Below are 18,989 nucleotides of genomic sequence, written 5' to 3' on the forward strand. Positions count from 1 at the left end.
TCATTGTCCTGCCCTACTGCACAGTTGATTAAATATTGTCTTATATTCTGATATGAAATCTTAATCTTCAACATTGTAATGAGACTTGGTTGATTGCTCAGGCAGTCAGTTGTCTCTGTCATCTACTACACTTTTTGGAAGGTACTAGACTTCACTACCTGTCTACTCAAGTTATTGTTCTTCTCAGGCCTTTGATGTGGTTGAAGATCAGATAATCATAGTGACCATCCTCTTATGGTCTAATCAAGCCATTCCTACTACAAGTCTTAGACTCCTTAGGATAGAATGTATTCCTTGTTTAATATGGTTTATGTTGGTTGTCATTCTAACTTTATACTTGATATCTGTTTCTTGTATACATAGTTTTGTATTGAGTTTGGAATTTCTTATTTAAGCAAAAGGGGTAGGTGCTGTGAGAGCTCCTTCAGGCAAAAGCCTTTAAGATACCAATTCACGAACTGGAGAGATGGCTCAGTGGTTAAGAGCACCTCCTGCTCTTCCAAAGGTCCTGAGTTCAATTCCCCGCAATCACATGGTGGCTAACAACCATCTGTATTGAGATCTGGTGCCCTCTTCTGGCCTGCAGGCAGAGCACTGAGAATAATGTAGACATAATCATTTGCTTTCACAGGACCCCCTAAGAAGAACGTCGCTTCCATGTCAGCTAGAAGCAATCTTAGAGGACGGCATCCCCTCTCCCAACAGAGTTTGCCCTCAGGGTTAGGGACATCTTTTAGTGGTTGGTTTAGGGTTGAGGGGATGGGGTGATATTTTTATGGACTTAGGAAAAAAAAAGAAAAAAAAAGAAGAGGAAGAAGAAGGGGGATTAACTGGTTTTATGGGATGATTGGTATTTGTGAATTTCTGTTTATAGAAAATTGTATTGGTACTGTTTCTTGTATATTGATATATTGAATATTGAATGTGAGTGTAACTACCTCTATTTTTGTATGAGTATGCTTATAACTTTCTCTATATTGTATTGATACATCTACCATACTACATTATACATTTCTACCTCTGATACTATGACATTGTTTACAGTTGAAGATCATTGTCTTCATATATTGCACAGTTGTTTATTCTTTTAGTCTTCAAGTTAGATAGGTATTGAGAATTATATGTTTGTCATATTTATTTTTAAGTTAATCAGGTCTTTTAGTTACATAGAGATTATATTTAGTATAGATGGTATGATCTTCAGCCTCTTTGAAGAGCTGTAGAAAATGGCCTTTAACCTAACCTAAAATTTATGTGCCAATGAGACACAATTACTCCTGGCAATGCCACTCTACTCCCGAGAGATCATTGAGCACCAAAGACACTCCACTGGGAGCTTGTCTTCTTGGCAGAACTGGCCTTTGGGTTAAGAAAAGCCCATACCTCAACTTCTGACAAAGATACAGAACACCCCTAAGTGGATAAAACAAGATTGTCTTATCCTGCCAAGACAGGGTAGGATAGTTCTAAGAATGGTATGTCAGTTATGTTAGGCCTTAGCCAAAGTTGGTTGACTCAACATTGTAAACGAGACTTTGGGTGATTGCCCAGGTAGTCAGTTGTCTCTGTCAATTGTTGCACATTTTGGATATCTCTCATTTGTTAAGTAATATTTATTCCCTTCTCAGATCTTTGACGGAGTTAAAGATTATATAATTGTAGTTACTCTCTATGTTATTTAGACTCCTTGAGATAGAATGTTTAGCAAAACTTTTGTTCTCATTTTTTTTTTTTTTTTGGTTTTTCGAGACAGGGTTTCTCTGTGGTTTTGGAGCCTGTCCTGGAACTAGCTCTTGTAGACCAGGCTGGTCTCGAACTCACAGAGGTCCGCCTGCCTCTGCCTCCCGAGTGCTGGGATTAAAGGCGTGCACCACCACCGCCCGGCCCTTTTGTTCTCAATATTGTTTGTTATATTTATTATTTGTTATTATTGTATATAGTTGTATTTGGTTTAGTTCTATTTTATTTAGACAAAAGGGGGAGATGTAGGGATATAGCCCCACCCATTGGGGGCATGTTTGCCTTGGGCTAATGTTTACTGATAAATCTGCCGGGTGTGATCCCAGCAGCCCTTTTTTCTCTGCTTTTCCTGTTCTCTGCAGGAACCTGTGGTCCTGTAAGTCTATTTCCTTATTAAAGCTGTATATACTTTTGATATTTTTTTTTTGGTTTTTCGAGACAGGGTTTCTCTGTGGTTTGAGCTGTATATACTTTTATAATCTGTCTGCATTCATTTACGCCGTCACATTATTCACTTGTGCATGTCTTTTACATTACAAAATAAATCTGTAACGTGTGTGGTCACTTTCTTGATTCCAGCTCTTGATTCTGGCTGCTAGATTTATTGTATACATGATCCATTCATTTGTAGGTGCTCATCGGATCTATAAAAGCCCAAGATATTCTTTATACTCTAACTTGGTATTTTCAAAAGTTAAAGATTCAATTAGTACTCACATAGTTCAGGGTTTGTCACTCTGACTTGTACAGCTTTCAAAATACAACATAAAAACATTAACTCGGTGTTTAATGCTGAATTTAGAATGAATGCAGCTATATTAAGTAAAATCAAATGCTTCTCTCTCATGTGTTTGTGTGTATGTATGATTATAGATTTAGGAACATGGGGAGATATGGTACAAATCTTTAATTTTCTTTTGGAAAATATGGGTGGATTGTTTTTTAATTAAATATCATAAATCAGTTTGGCTTAGCAAGAGGAATTATTTTATTCAGGTACAAAATTAAGCAAAGTTCCAAATTTCAGCTATTCATTTCTTAATATCGCTTTGTTTAATACACCCAATAACTACTGTGTACCAAGATTTTAACTGTTTTTTATTCAACTATATATTTATCCACTATTCCCTCTTTCTCTCCCCTCCCCTTCTCCCATGATCCACATGCTCCAAATTTACTAAGACCTTGTCTTTCCCTATGTCCTATACAGAATAGATTTATGTATGTCTCTCTTTGTTTCCTCTTTGTTGTCTATGTTCTCTGGCATTGTGAATTGTAGGCTGGCTGTCCTCTTTTACATCTAAAAGTCACTTAGGAGTGAGTACATGTTATATTTTTCTTTCTGGGTCTGAGTTAACTCACTCTTTTATGATGTTTTCTAGATCCATAAATTTGCACAGGAAATTCATGATGTAATTGTTTTTATCCACTGTGTAGTACTCCATTGTGTAAATATACCACCATTTCTTTGTCCATTCTTCACTGGAGGGGATGTTTTCAGGTCCTGGCTCTGAACAAATAATGTTGCTGTGAACACAGTTGAGCACTTGTCCTTGTGGTATGATTGAGCATCCATTTGGTACATATGCAAAGTGGTATTGCTGGGTTTCAAGATAAGTTGTTTCCTAATTTTCTTTCATTCTTTTTTTTTTTTTAATTTTTGGTTTTCCAAGACACGGTTTCTCTTTAGCTTTGGAGCCTGTCTTGGAACTAGCTGTTGTAGACCAGGCTGGCCTTGAAGTCACAGAGATCTGTCTCTGCCTCCCAAGTGCAGGGATTAAAGGCATGCCTCACAACCAGGCAGTTGGCTTTATAATTTTCTGAGGAATAACCATACTGATATCCAATGTAGCTGACTCAGTTTGTAACCCCACCAACAATGGAGCAGCCATATCCCCTCCAGCTTAAGTTGTCATCAATCAGTGTTTTGATCTTGCCTATTGTTACAGATGTAAGAGGGAATCTCAGAGTTGTTTTGATTTTCATTTCTCTAATGACTAAGGAGTTTGGAAATTTCCTTAAGTGTCTATCAGCCATTTTAGGTTCATATGTTGAAAGTTTTTTATTTAGGTCTGTACTCCATTTTTTATTATTTGTTCTTTTGATGACCAATTTTTTTACTTCATTGTATGTTTTGAAGATCAGTCCTCTGTCCAATGTGGGGTAGGTGAATCTCTTTTTCCATCCTCTAGGCTGCCTGTTTGGTATTGTTGATCATGTCCTTTGGTTTGCAGAAACTTTTGCTTCAGGAGATCTCATTTATCATTTTTCTCAGTGTCTGTGCTTCTGCGGTTATAATTTGAAAGTGGTCTTCTTTACCAATGTGTTCACATGTACTTCCGATATTCTCTTTTATGTGGCTCGGTGTGTTTGTCTTTATGTTATGGTCTTTGATCCATTTGGGCTTGAGTTTTGTTCATCATGATAGATGTGGATCTACTTTCATCCTTCCCCACGTTGATATTCAGTTATGCCAGCACCATTTGTTAAATATGCTTTCTTTCTCCATTTTATATAGTTGGTGCTTTGTCAAAAATCAGGTGTACTAGGTGAGTGGATTGATATCTGGGTCTTAGAATCAGTTCCATTGGTCCTCCTATCTGTTTTTGTGCCAACACCAGGCTCTCGTCAGTACTGGAGCTCTACAGTAGACTGAAGTCAGGGAATGTGATACCTTCAGAAATTACTTTTTACGTATGATTGTTTTGGCTATCCTGCATTTTTTGGCTTTTCTAAATGAGTTGAGTGTTTTAATTTTGAGGTCTGTGAAGAATTTTTCTGATATTTACATGGGAATGATATGGGGCCTGTAGATGGTTTTTGGAAAGGTTTTCATTTTTACTATGTTGATTTCTACGTAACAAGGGCAAGGGACATCTTCCCATGCTCTGGTGTCTTCGTCAAAGATTTAATGTTCTTTTCCTACAGTCCTTTCACTTCTTTAGTTAGTTATTGCATAATATTTTATATGATTTTATATGATCACCCTTTGCTAGGGGTGATGTTTCCATCATATTAATTCTAGCCATCTTTCTTTTTCAAAAAATATTCCTTATAACCACCTTCTATCTACCTTCCTGATGACCACTCCCAATCTCCTGATAACCATAATTATACCCCAACTTCTAAGGACACTTTTATACAAAGTATAAAAGTATAAAAGTACATGTATGAGAGATTTGACTCTTCATGCCTCTCCTATTTCACTTCATGTTATCCTTGGAGCTGAAACACATTGTTGAAACTGTTAGTAGTTTATGGTTCTGGTTTGAGAGCCAAATTGTGTTTCTTTCACTGGCCGTTTTTAATGTTTTGGCTGTTTTCAGGGAGATGTTGTTTCTTTGTCTAGTTCTAGATTCAGAGACAAAGTTTGTTCCCTTGGCTCTGGTTTGAGAACCAAAGTTGGAATACTGTTTCTGTGACCAATAAGGTTTTATCCATTACTTTGCTGGTTCAAACTAAAATAAAAAGAGGTATCCTGAAGCTTAAAAAGATTGTTGACACTACCAAACTTTTTTCTACACAATAACTGATTTTGGTTAACTGACTCTAAGTGGCTTAACATATTAAAGAACAATTTAAAATAAGCTCTCAGTTTTTTCCTCAGGTCCAAAAGATTATCATAATATGCACAAGCTATCTCAGATGATTACACACAAAGCCTTACTCCTATATGAAGCACAAAATATTGTGACACTGAATTAATTTATAGAGTTTCACTACTGTTGAGGGAGCTGCGGGCTGCATTCCTGCCGCCTGGCTCCTGGCCATCTGGCTAGCTTATGCCCCGAAATAACAACACACAAACCGTATTCATATAAACACTGCCTGGCCCATTATATCTAGCCTCTTCTGGCTAACTCTCAATTCTTGCATTAACCCATATTTAGTAATCTGTGTAGCACCAGTCTTACGGGGAAAGATTCAGCGAGTCTGACCTGGCGGCTTGCATCATCGTGTCTGCTCTGCAGAGCAGGGGCATGGCATCTGAGCTTACTTCTCTTCTTCCCAGCGTTCTCTCCTGTCTACTCCGCCTACCTAATTTTCTGTCCTATCAGGGCCAAGGCAGTTTCTTTATCTAAACAATGACCTTGTTTCGTCACACTACAGTATGATTTTTCTCATGTTTTTGAAGAATATACAAATTAACTTCAGAGTTTCTCTACAAGAGGGCTCATATTATGTATTTGGAGATGATTGTAAAAAAGGATTTAACACAGATTCCACTCACAGATATCTCTAAAGTATGTTTCCTTTTAAGCCTTTTAAGAGTACATGGGTCTGCAAAGGCCTTATCACACTGATTTCATTCATATGGTTTCTTTCAAGAATGTGTTCTTCTATATATTTGGAGAAAATCGTGTTGTGCAAAGGTCTTACCACACTGATAACATTCATAGAGTTTCCTTCTCTCCTGTATGTTGTCTTTTATGCCAGAGAAGACTATTTTGATATGCAAAGGCCTAACCACATTGATTACATTCATAGAGTTTCTCTCCAGTATGTGTTCTTTTATGGTATTGAAGGTGACTATGACGTGCAAAGGCCTTACCACACTGGTTACATTTATAGGGTTTCTCTCCAGTATGTGTTCTTTTATGATTTTGTAGACTAGTCTGAGTTACAAAGGCCTTACCACACTGACTACATTCCTAGGGTTTCTTTCCAGTATGTGATCTTTTATGCCTTTGAAGTTGACCGAGACGAGCAAAGGCCTTAACACACTGATTACATTCATAGGGTTTCTCTCCAGTATGTGTTCTTTTATGCAATTGAAGTTCCTGATGACGTACAAAGGCCTTACCACACTGAATACATTCATAGGGTTTCTCTCCAGTATGTGTTTTTTTATGCAATTGAAAATAATCATGACGAGAAAAGGCCTTACCACACTGATTACATTCATAGGGTTTCTCTCCAGTATGTGTTCTTTTATGCAATTGAAGAACACTGTTATAAGCAAAGGCTTTACCACACTGATTACATTCATAGGGTTTCTCTCCAGTATGTGTTCTTTTATGCAATTGAAGAGCACCGTGTTGAGCAAAGGCCTTACTACACTGACAACATGCATAGGGTTTCTCTCCAGTATGTGTTCTTTTATGCCTTTGAAGAGTTCTGTTTTCAGCAAATGCCTTACCACACTGATTACATTCAAAGGGTTTCTCTCCAGTGTGTGTTCTTTTATGACTTTGAAGATTAGCCTGAGTTACAAAGGCTTTACCACACTGATTACATTCATAGGGTTTCTCTCCAGTATGTGTTCTTTTATGCAATTGAAGAACACTGTTATAAGCAAAGGCTTTACCACACTGATTACATTCATAGGGTTTCTCTCCAGTATGTGTTCTTTTATGCAATTGAAGAGCACCGTGTTGAGCAAAGGCCTTACTACACTGACTACATGCATAGGGTTTCTCTCCAGTATGTGTTCTTTTATGCCTTTGAAGAGTTCTGTTTTCAGCAAATGCCTTACCACACTGATTACATTCATAGGGTTTCTCTCCAGTATGTGTTCTTTTATGCAACTGAAGAGCACTGTGTTGAGCAAAGGCCTTACCACACTGATTACACTGATAGGGTTTCTCTCCAGTATGTGTTCTTTTATGCAACTGAAGAGTACTGTTTTCAGCAAAGGCCTTACCACACTGATTACATTCATAGGGTTTTTCCCCAGTATGTGTTCTTTCATGCCTTTTAAGATGACAGTGTTGAGCAAAGGCCTTACCACACTGACTACATTCATAGGGTTTCTCTCCAGTTTGTGATCTTTTATGACTTTGAAGAGCACTGTGTTGAGCAAAGGCCTTACCACACTGATTACATTCATAGGGTTTCTCTCCAGTGTGTGTTATTTTATGCATTTCAAGATGATCATGATAAGAAAAGACTTCATCACATTGCTTAATTTCACAGCATTTTTCTCTGCTATGTGTTTCTTCATTCCTTAGAAGATGAATGTTATAAGACAAGCCTTTAGCACAGTGAGAATATACTGAAAACTTCTCTGCAGTTTGATTTCTTTCAATCCTGCAAGGATAATTTACACATGTAAAAGCTTTACCACATTCAATACACTGTGGAACCTCATATCTATATGAATTAATTTCATATTTTTTCCAATTGTAAAAAGGAATCAAATATCAAGGTTTTATAACTTTGTTTAAAATCATATTTTGTTCTCTCATTAGGAGTCATTTTGCATCAAGAAAAATATTTGTGATGATAAATTCCATTGTGCCATGTTTTATCTTTTGGTCTACAACTATACCTATATTTCTTCTAAGATATTTTTACATTTTTGAAGAGAACTGCATACACTGAGTGCTTTACCAACTTTACTGCTTCATAATTCTACTATACTATGAATCATTATACATCTGGTAAGTGAACTAAGACATCTGGAAGTATTTCCATAGACCTAGAACTCATGTTTTTTGGAATGTAAGTTTGTATTTATGTATTAGTCATGATGGTAGAAAATAAATTAACTTTGTATTTTTGGATAAAACTGAATATGTACACTCTACATGAGAACTACAGTTTTTCTTCTTAATTGTTCTTAAGGAGAGGTATGCTAAATCTTTCCATAACCATATCCTCATACACTTGTGTCAAGAGTGAGATATGATTCATATATATATATATGTATGTATATATATATACATATATATATATATGAAAGGAAGAATAGTAAATAAAAGATTTCCACAATGAATCCCCAAGGTTTTACTTTCACAGACTTGTGGTATAGATATTAAGGTTTCTCCACAACAACTGCCCCTTGACCCTTGACTCACCTACTCTCATTAAACTTAGCACAGTCACCAAAAGTATATGAGTAATAAAAGGCTTACCATGGGCTATTGAATTAGTAGAAAGTTTTGTGGCTATACTCATCATCACTGAAATATGTATACATTTTCTGTCCTGAAACAAATGAACCAGCTGTTCTACAACATAGCTCTCATGGTGCTATGAATCAAATGGTGATATCTGTTTAGGCATTGCTACCTAGACTTTTTCTTAAATAAAGACTTTGTAGATGCAATTAACATACATGAAATTGAGGTATATGGATTTGTGAGAATTTAATAATCATCAATGAATTTAAAGCTGTGCTTATTTACACTGTTGCTTTTGTTTAAAAGTTCCAGAACACATTACAAACTGTCAAGGGAAATTGTTACGAACTTGCACAAGAAAATTACCTTGCATGTCTTCTAGAACACTGACAATGCTCTTCGGTGTTAAGGTCTTCCCAAATGTATCCTAAAATACAGTACCAGAATATATGGTATATTATTTAAAATTGTGAAACATTTAGCTTATTATCTTAAGTGCACCCAAGAAATATGACTGTGTTGTTCACCTCATTCTTCTTTCTCTAAAACAAATTACAGAACAAAATCATAAACCAAGGAAAAGTTGTCTCCATATTTTGAAACATGAAGGAAATTCATTTTTACCTACAGTAGTGAGGTTCCTATAGGTCTCCAGCATCACATCTTTGTAGAGATTCTTCTGGGAAGGACTCAGCAAATCCCACTCTTCCTGAGTAAAGTTGATATGCACATCATCATAGGTCACTGCCTTCAAAAATATACCACACATGTGTACAATGTAAGCATGACAGTGAAATGCATACTTCTTTGAAAGTATAGTTTTATGATTCTGGTGTTCCCCATTATTATTCCATAATTAGAAGGAAATTGAAAAGGAGAATCAATTCTGTTATTTATTATACCCTTTGTATAGGATACCACCTTATAAGAGCAATATCTATTCACAGGGAGAGAAAAAGAGAAAAAATCAACAGTACATTGTATGCATGAGAAACTTATATAGAAAATTAATGACTACAGAAAGAAAAAATATATGGACAACCATGGTATATTGATGTATCTTGCCTATAACCACAGCACTCAGAAAACAGAGGTGGGTATATTTGTCTCTGAGATGAATGACAGTCAAATCTATGCAATCAGGTCCAGAAGTGGTAGAAGTACATAGTAAGATCCTGTCTCCATTGCAAACCTCAATGAAACAAACAATACCATAGAAAAAATAAAAGGCTTTTATTGAAGTCCTTACAAAGAATTGTTTTCACTCCAGTTCTGTAATCATCTTCCAGACCCTGAAGTACCCTAACATAAACTGCAATACCAATAACATTTTATAAAAAAAGAACTGCCTGTATAGAAGAGTTACAAGTGGACAGATGAAAGTACTAGAAATATAAATGTTGGTCATAAATAATCAACACAGAGCTGGAGAGAGGGCAGAGTAATACAGCACTCTTGCTGATCTTCAATGGAGGTGGACACATTTGCCAGTACTTATGGGAATTACAACTTTCCATTTTTCTTTTCTTTTCTTTTTTTTTGAGACAGGGTTTCTCTGTGGTTTTTGGAGCCTGTCCTGGAACTAGCTCTTGTAGACCAGGCTGGTCTTGAACTCACAGAGACTCCCCTGCCCCAATAAATTCATACATATGGAGACTCACAGGACAAGGGACACTGCCAACATGAACCACATGGACCAATATAACTACAGTCTGGCTCATGAACAGTCCAAGTCACAGCAGAAATGACAGTTCAATAGACCTGAACACCCAACATAACCATGGTATTGCTTGTGATCTTCCTTACTACTCCTACTGCAGAGGCAGAATAGAATCATGGGAACCCACAAACTGCCTGGCACTAATCCTCCCCATTGCTAACCCTTCCCAGAATTCCTCAATGGCTAGGGCCATCCAGCTGGGCTTCACAATATTAGCAGCTCCTCTATAGGAGGATCAGAGATCAAATGACTCAGACAGCACAGTCCTCCATTTCTGCCCTCCCAGCCCAGAAAACAGTGTCCTAGTTTAGAAAGCTTGTATCTGGTACACACAATTCGACTCTCCTACACCACATCCTGTTTCTCATCCAAAGCACAGGGTCCTTTGTGTGCACATTGCATTGCACACTCACTTTCCAGTGCAGCCATCCCATTGCCTCGAAAAGGGAAATCCTGAAAGCAAACACAGGTCACATTCATAAAGGAATCGCTGTTCCTGTGTAACTGTGGTTACTTTGTAACTGTTGTTAAACAAAAAGAAACCATGAATTAGATAACAATCAGGATGATATTAGGGCTTGGAGGGTGCAAATACAATGCAAATATGAATTAGTTTTAATCTCAAAAATTATTTTGAAAAGTTGAAATAGGCTAAAGGCCATGTGCTCCAGAGACTAGGGATTTGTATTAGAGCACAATAAATATTTGTCATGTATTTCCCTAAAGATGAAGATCTTACTCCAGAAAAGTAACAGTCCTGTTAAGCAGGGCCACAACATTTTACCCAGATCATTTATTTTTGATGAAATATTGTATATATTGCAATAAGGTTTCAAGATAAGGTCAGTCCCAGACCTAGATTGCCATTGTCTGTGGACTGCAAACAATGGTCAATCAGGACAATCATACAGCATCACAAGTGACTACCTGATTCCACATAAGTAATCTCAGTTGAAGGAGGAAAGCTCTCACCCTCAGGCCAACCTCTCACTTCCTGCACTGTGTCTCCACCAGCTTCAAAGTTAGTCATTGAGTTCAATTCTTATACCAATCCCTCCTCATTTCTAAGTCCCCAATAAAAGCCAGAATGATTAGCAGACACTCATTAACTGCTCTATTTTTCTCTTTGACTAGTGAAGGACAAACCTGGAGGGAGTTGCAGGACTGTCTTACCAGAACTGGGCAGCAGAGGCAGGATTAGAGGTTCAAAATAATTCTCAAGGGGCTGGAGAGATGGCTCAGTGGTTAAGAGCAGTGACTGCTCTTCTCAAGGACCCGGGTTCAATTCCCAGCACCCACATGGCAGCTCACAACTGTCTGAAAATCCAGTTCCAGGGGATCTGACACCTTCACACCAATGCACATAAAATAAAGTTAAATAATCCATAAAAATTAAAAAAAAATAATTCTCAATTACATAGCATGAGGCAAGCCTAAAGTATAGGAGACATTGCTCTACATAGAAATCAACATAACTTGAAAGAAATAAAATGAAACTCTCAATGACTTAGAAACATTGGAGAACAGAAACAAATAGAAATAACAGCAGCAATACACTCAAAGAAAGTATTTGAAACTGATACCAAAAAGTGATTTTTAAGGTGATGATAATATTGCACTTTTAGCTGGGCAGTGCTGGTACACGCCTTTAATCCCAGCACTCAGGAGGCAGAAGAAGGTGGATCTTTGTGAGTTTGAGGCCAGCCTGGTCTACAAGACCTAGTTCCAGAACAGGCTCCAAAGCTACAGAGAAATCCTGTCACAATACACCAAAAAATGCACTTTTATGATTAAATAAAATATTCTGTATTGACTTTACAAAAAAGAGTAGGCCCTTCCCTAGAAGAGGGGATGTCATTAACAAGAGATAGATTGATGGTGCCCTTACATATGTTGACTGCTGAGCTCTGTAACCTGACACATAGAGTTAGGCAATGTCCTGTTTTTCAAATCTCCAAACCGACATACTCTGTCAAGCAAGATCAATCATATTTCTTACCAAAAGCAATCTACAGATTGAATATAATGCCCAGCAAAATCCCAGCAAAATTCTTCAAAGATTTCAAAAGAACAGTACTCAAATTCATATGAAAAAACAAAAAAACCCAGGAAAGCCAAAAGAATCTTATACAATAAAAGAACTTCTGGAAGCATCACAATCCCTGACTTCAATCTTTCTACAGAGGTAGAGCACTGAAAACAGCCTGGTATTGACATAAGAACAGACAGGAGGACCAAAGGACCTGAATAGAAGATGTGGATATCAATCCACATATTTTCAAACTCCTGATATTTGACAAGGCAGCAAAAAATATTAAATGGAAAAAGAAATCATATTTAACAAGTAATGCTGGCATACCTAGATATCAACATATAGAAAAATGAAAATAGACCCATATCTATCACCAGGCACAAATCTCAAGTCCAAATGGATCAAAGACCTCAACATAAAGCTAAGCTAGCCACACTGAAAATTATAGAAGAAAAAGTGGGAAGTACACTTGAAGGCATTGCACAGGGAACCACTTCCTAAATATAACCACAGTAGCACAGACACTGAGAGAAACAATTAAATGGGACGTCCTGAAACTAAAAAGCTTCTGTAAAGCAAAGGACATGATCAACAAGGCAAAACAACAGCCTATAGAATGGGAAAAGATCATCACTAACCCCACATCAGACAGAGGTCTGATCTCCAAAATATACAAAGAACTCAAGATATTGGACACCAGAAGATCACATAATCCAATAAAAAAAATGGAGTAAAGACCTAAACAGAGAACTCTCAACAGAGTAATCTAAAATAGCTGAAAGACACTTAAGGAAATGTTCAATATCATTCATCAGAGAAATGCAAATCAAAACAACTCTGAGATTCCATCTAACACCTGAAAGAATGGCCAGGAATAAAAACACCAATGACAACTTATGCTGAAGAGGTTGTGGGGAAATGGAAACACTTCTGCATTGCTGGTGGGAATGCAAGCTGGTACAGCCCCTTTGGATGTCAGTGTGGCAATTTCTCAGAAAATTAGGAAAAAACGTTTCTCAAGACCCAGTAATACCACTTTCGGGTATATAATCAAAAGATGCTTAATCGTGCCACAAGAACATGTGCTCAACTATGTTCATAGCAGCTTTGTGTGTCATAACCAGAATGTGGAAACAACCTAAATGCCCCTCCATAGAAGAATGGATAAGGAAAATGTGGTAATTTACACAATGGAGTACTAAACAGCAGAAAAAATAATGACATCTTGAATTTTGCAATAAAATGGGTAGAGCTAGAAAACATTATTTTGAGTGCAGTAATCCAGACACAGAAACATAATTATTACATGTACTCACTCATAGGTGGTTTTTAAGCATAAAGCAAAGAAAGCCAGCCTACAAACCACAATCCCAGATCTTAGACAAAAATGAGGATGCTAAGAGAGACTTACATACATCTAATCTACATTGGAAGTATAAAGTAGAAAAGGACAAGATCTCCTGAGTAAATTGGGTGCATGGGGACCTTGGGAGAGGCTTGAAGGGGGGAGTTGAGAGGCAGGGAGTGAAGCAAAGAAAATTGTAGAGCTCAGTAAATATCTATAAAAAAAGATCGATCATATCTGTAGAGGATAGTTGCCTAATTGCAAATTCAATGTTCCTTGACTCAAGATAACCTTCCTAATCTGGACACCCACACAATCTACTCTGTGTTCATTCACATGACATTAATTTACACATGCTGGGCAATTACAAACCTCTCCTGCTACCTTAATCAGGCCCTTTTCTATAGTGATGGCTCCAATAGCTGATTGTCTACACTGTGCCCCTGCAGTGCACACAATAATCTATTCTTCCTATTGTGGTCTGAGGACAGAAGAAAAGCTCCACATGCAAATCCTTTTCCTTCAACTGCATTGGGCAGTCAGCTACATGTCTCAAATGCATTATTTTATTTTATTGATTTTGTTTGAGACAGGGTATCTCTGTAGCTTTGATGCCTGTCCTGGAACTAGCTCTTGTAGACCAGGCTGGCTTCAAACTCACAGAGATCTGCATGCCTCTGCCTCCTGAGTGCTTGGATTAAAGGCGTGCACCACCACTGTCCGGCAAATATATAATTTTAAAACTGTGAATTGGTACAGTCACTTAATAACTTTGCGGGTGTAATATGGAGGACACTCAAGGTTGCCCAGGAAAGCAACAGATGGGGACCAAGGCCACCTGAGTCAACATAACAGAAGTTGTCTCAGAAACAATATTTCTATCCAGATGGAAATGCAGCTCTTCTAAAATTAATATGCCTTTCCACTGAGAAATCACATCACACACTTAGGAGATTAATAAAGAGAAGTCTCTTTAATGATGTTATGCATTGATCTCTGTCCAATGTTCAAGGGGAGCTAGGATAGGCAGATTTTGCATTCAATATATGCTGTTATCCATAATTATCCCTTAGGATAATGGTCCAGATTATACTCTGAACAATTGAAATAGAAACAGGCAACTTGCCAGTCTAATTATTTAGGCAAAAATATTCTCAGAATATTCTCTTAAGTATGCCAATGACCTGTTACAGCAGGTCATTCTTCACTGACAGGGTTTTAAGGTGAAGATCACAAGGGAGGAGAAAGACTGGACTGGACAAGTAAAAGATAAAAAAAGATAGGGTGGGGAGGTATTGCAGAAGATGCGCCCCATGCCTAGTAAGCTTCTGAAGAAAAATAGCATCTTAGCCGGGCAGTGGTGGTACACTACTTTAATCCCTGCACTCGGGGATTTTTTGAGACAGGGGTTTCTCAGTAGCTTAGGAGCCTGTCTTGTAGATCAGGCTGGTCTTAAACCCAAAGAAATCCATCTGCCTCTGCCTCCAGAGTACTGGAAATAAAGGTGTGCACAACCACCACCTTTAAATCGGTGACGGCTTCTTTGAAATGGTTTGGAGTCAAATATCTGGACAATCCTGGTGAACAATGTATACCCGGGCATTCTAATTTCTTCCAGCCCTCATTAGCATATACTTAAAGAATGGGTGTTTTAGACGCAGTTCTCCCTCTGCTATGTTCTACTTTGTGAGACTTAATTATTTTTTAAGCATCGGTCAATCTATTGTATCACCAATTCTACTCTTCTACATTATATTACAGTAGTGGAAAGCTACACAACACGTGAGATGCCTTTGATAACCTCCACAAATTTAAATCTCAATTCAGATTTTATTTAAAGCTTAAATGCAAAGTGCTCGATATCGAGAAGATACTGGAGAAACGAGGCTTCTCTGAGTTTGGCAAGTTGTATCCATGAATGCAGGCACCCTGTTGAAGTTGACTAAAAGGGAGTTTGGGAGCTTCCTCCTCCCAATACTCTAAGGAGATGAAGCCACAAAGCACGGTTATTCAGAGGCCTGCCCCTAGGCCCATGAATTAGCAGGGTCCATGAGGGACTTCAATACAGGGAACATGGCGGCAGGTTCCCACCCAGACCCATGGAGGTGACACCATAGTGTCTTCAGCACCTCGCCCTCTGCTCCTCCCCATCAGGAGACAGCGTTCCCTCACTCACCATGTTGTGCTTCTCCGTTTTGCCAAAGTTCTCAGCTCATCGTCTCCTGCAACAGCAACTGCACCCGAGAACAGGAATCCACTGGTGCCAGCTCCTCTTCAAAGCCGGAAGAGACCTGCACTGCTTCTGACTGGCAGGTCATCTGAAGTGCATGATTGGCTAGTGAGTCCTGAGAGGCTACAGCACCTCCCATAGGGGTATAGTGTGCTTAAAGAGACAGAATACTGGTTCCTGGGGGCTGGAGAGATGGCTCAGTGTTTAAGAGCATTGCCTGCTCTTCCAAAGGTTCTGAGTTCATTTCCCAGCAACCACATGGTGGCTCACAACCATCTGTAAAGAAGTGTCCTCTTCTGGCCTGCAGACATACACACAGACAGAATATTGTGTACATAATAAATAAATAAACATTTAAAAAAAGAATACTGGTTCCTGTCCAATCCATTCACCCCAACACAAAACTTCTCCAGATCTGAGACCACATGCATTTTAATAGCACTTGCCCCTGGCTACAAAAGCGATCAGTGTCATCTTCTTGCATTCCTAGGAACTTTCCCTTTTTCTTCCAGCACACTACGGGACTTGTATGGTGCACTGTGCTAGGTGAGTGGAGCAATTTCCTGTCCCACAAAGGTAAGGATTCCCGGAATACTAAGAACTAAAGAAAGTTTTAAAATTACAAAATGAAATATTTGTTCTGTGGCTTCACTCTGAGGTCAGATGAACTGCAGGTACTTTTTACATGGTTTTCAGAGGGATTTTATACAACAGAAAATAGAAAAGCAGGAACCAGATCTCAATCAAGATGATTGCTCTTTCCCCCATCAGAAAGCTAGATGATGGCTTCATTGCTTTATGGGTTTTATTCCTTAAATTTGAAGCAAACTCCAGGCAAATGAATAATAATAAAAAGAGTAGTGTTCATGGAAATTTGAATACGTAGATAATAATGGAGCTAGAGAGAATGTCTTCCTGAGCACTATTGTTAGCCAGCACATCTCCCTCCATCAGCAGGTGAATAAAATATACAACTGCAGTATTTAAGGTTCTCTACATCAACAGGACAGGTAGAATAAATCTCACGATTATGTAAAAAGTGAGCTTATTAGAATGTCTGACAAGCTGTGCTCCAGGTAACTTAAGAACAGCTGCTTACCAATGGCAATTGAAGAATCCAATAGCTTGCTTCTCAGCCTTTGGTCTAAGATCAGGTGAAGAATCCAGTAGTTGTTCTGCCCACAAGGCTCTGTGACTCATTTGGTTTTAAGTATTCACCAAAATTACAATGAAGTAGGCACTAATTCTACTAAAGGAATGAGCTTGGTAAGCAGAGCTAGAGCACAGAGGCAAAAAAAAGGACTTTTCGCCAGGCGGTGGTGGTGCACGCCTTTAATCCCAGCACTTGGGAGGCAGAGGCAGGTGAGGCCAGCCTGGACTACAAGAGCTAGTTCCAGAACAGGAACCAAAAGCTATGGAGAAACCCTGTTTTGAAAAAATTTAAAAAAAGGACTTTTTTTTTCAAAATACTTTATAGCCGGGCGGTGGTGGCACATGCCTTTAATCCCAGCAATCGAAAGGCAGAGGCAAGCAGATATATGTGAGTTTGAGGCCAGCCTGGTCTCCAAGAGCTAGTTCCAGGACAGAAACCAAAAGCTACAGAGAAATCCTGTCTCAAAAAACAAACAAAAAAAATAGGAAAAAAAGAAAAGAAAAAATACTTTATATGCGACTCTGCTACCAGAATGGGAAATGCTGATTAAAGTTGGGTCATAGTATTTCTTTGATTCAGTTTTTTTTTTTTTTGGTGATTTTAAGACAGGATTTTTCTGTGTATTTTTAGAACTCATTCTGTAGGCCAGACTGATCTCAAACCAGAAAATCCCACTAGCTCTGCTCATGACTGATGGTGTTAAAACTGTGCACAGAAACGGGCTGGAGAGATGGCTCCCTGGTTAAGTGTACACAGACACCAAGAAGGTTAAGGTGGGTCCGATCATCTCAAATTATACAGATTAATGGAGGATTTTCCCATTTCAAAACCTTAAAGTAAAATCTCTCCGGTATAATCAATTCTTTGTGTATAAGATGATCTCAGGGGTAGTCAGTTTTGACTACCAAAAATAGCCATTTCAACAGCCAAGACAGAAGAAACGAGAAAAAAAATTCTTGCCTGCAGGAGGCACAAAGAGCATGGGAGTTGTTTTCAAAACAGTGTTTTCCCCAACAAATGAAGCATGGGGATTTTATGTAGGTAGTCTGAACATGGTCATGCAATGTTCTCCCTTTCCTGAAGCATGCTCAGTTAACAAATCCACTTCTTTTTTTTTTTTTTGGTTTTTTTTTTTTTTTCGAGACAGGGTTTCTCTGTGGTTTTGGAGCCTGTCCTTGAACTAGCTCTTGTAGACCAGGCTGGTCTCGAACTCACAGAGATCCACCTGCCTCTGCCTCCCAAGTGCTGGGATTAAAGGCGTGCGCCACCACCGCCTGGCTACAAATCCACTTCTAACCATAATCACAAAGCAGAGACATTTAGGGACATTATCCAACTTAACCAAAAGGCAGAGAGAGAACATCCAAATTAACAAAATCATAAATGAAAAGGAGGGCATAGCAACAGACACTGAGAAAATCCAGAGAATCATTTCATCATACCTCAAATCCTGTATTCCACAAAATTGGAAAATGTAAGGTAAATGGACAATTTTCTAAATAGGTACAACATACCAAAATTAAATCTAGACCTGGTGAACAATTCAAATACATATAACCTTCAAGTAAATAGAAACAGACATCAAAAGCCTCCCTTCACCTAAAAAAAAAAAAAGCCAAGGACTGGATGGTTTAAGTGAAGAATTATACCAAAACTTCAAAGAAGAGGTAACAACAATACTCCTCAAATGGTTACACAAAATAAAAACAGAAGGAGCATTTCCACACAAACATTTTCACTTTATGATGTTACAGTTACCCTGATTCTAATTCCACACAAAGAATCAAAAAGGAGAATCACATGCCAATCACTCTCATGATCATTAATGCAAAAATACTCAATAAAATACTGACAAACTGAATCAAAGAACACACCAAAAAAATTATTCACCATGATGAACCTAACTTCATCCCATGGATGCAGA

General features: G+C 38.2%; 1 pseudogene; it reads right to left on the bottom strand.

Annotated features, from left to right (window-relative positions):
* Window positions 1-6,203: 6,203 nt before the first annotated feature.
* Window positions 6,204-16,051, bottom strand: LOC130866741 (zinc finger protein 431-like; annotated as a pseudogene).
* Window positions 16,052-18,989: the final 2,938 nt, after the last annotated feature.

The sequence above is a fragment of the Chionomys nivalis genome, chromosome 26 (genome assembly GCF_950005125.1).
Source record: "Chionomys nivalis chromosome 26, mChiNiv1.1, whole genome shotgun sequence".
Classification (NCBI taxonomy): domain Eukaryota; kingdom Metazoa; phylum Chordata; class Mammalia; order Rodentia; family Cricetidae; genus Chionomys; species Chionomys nivalis.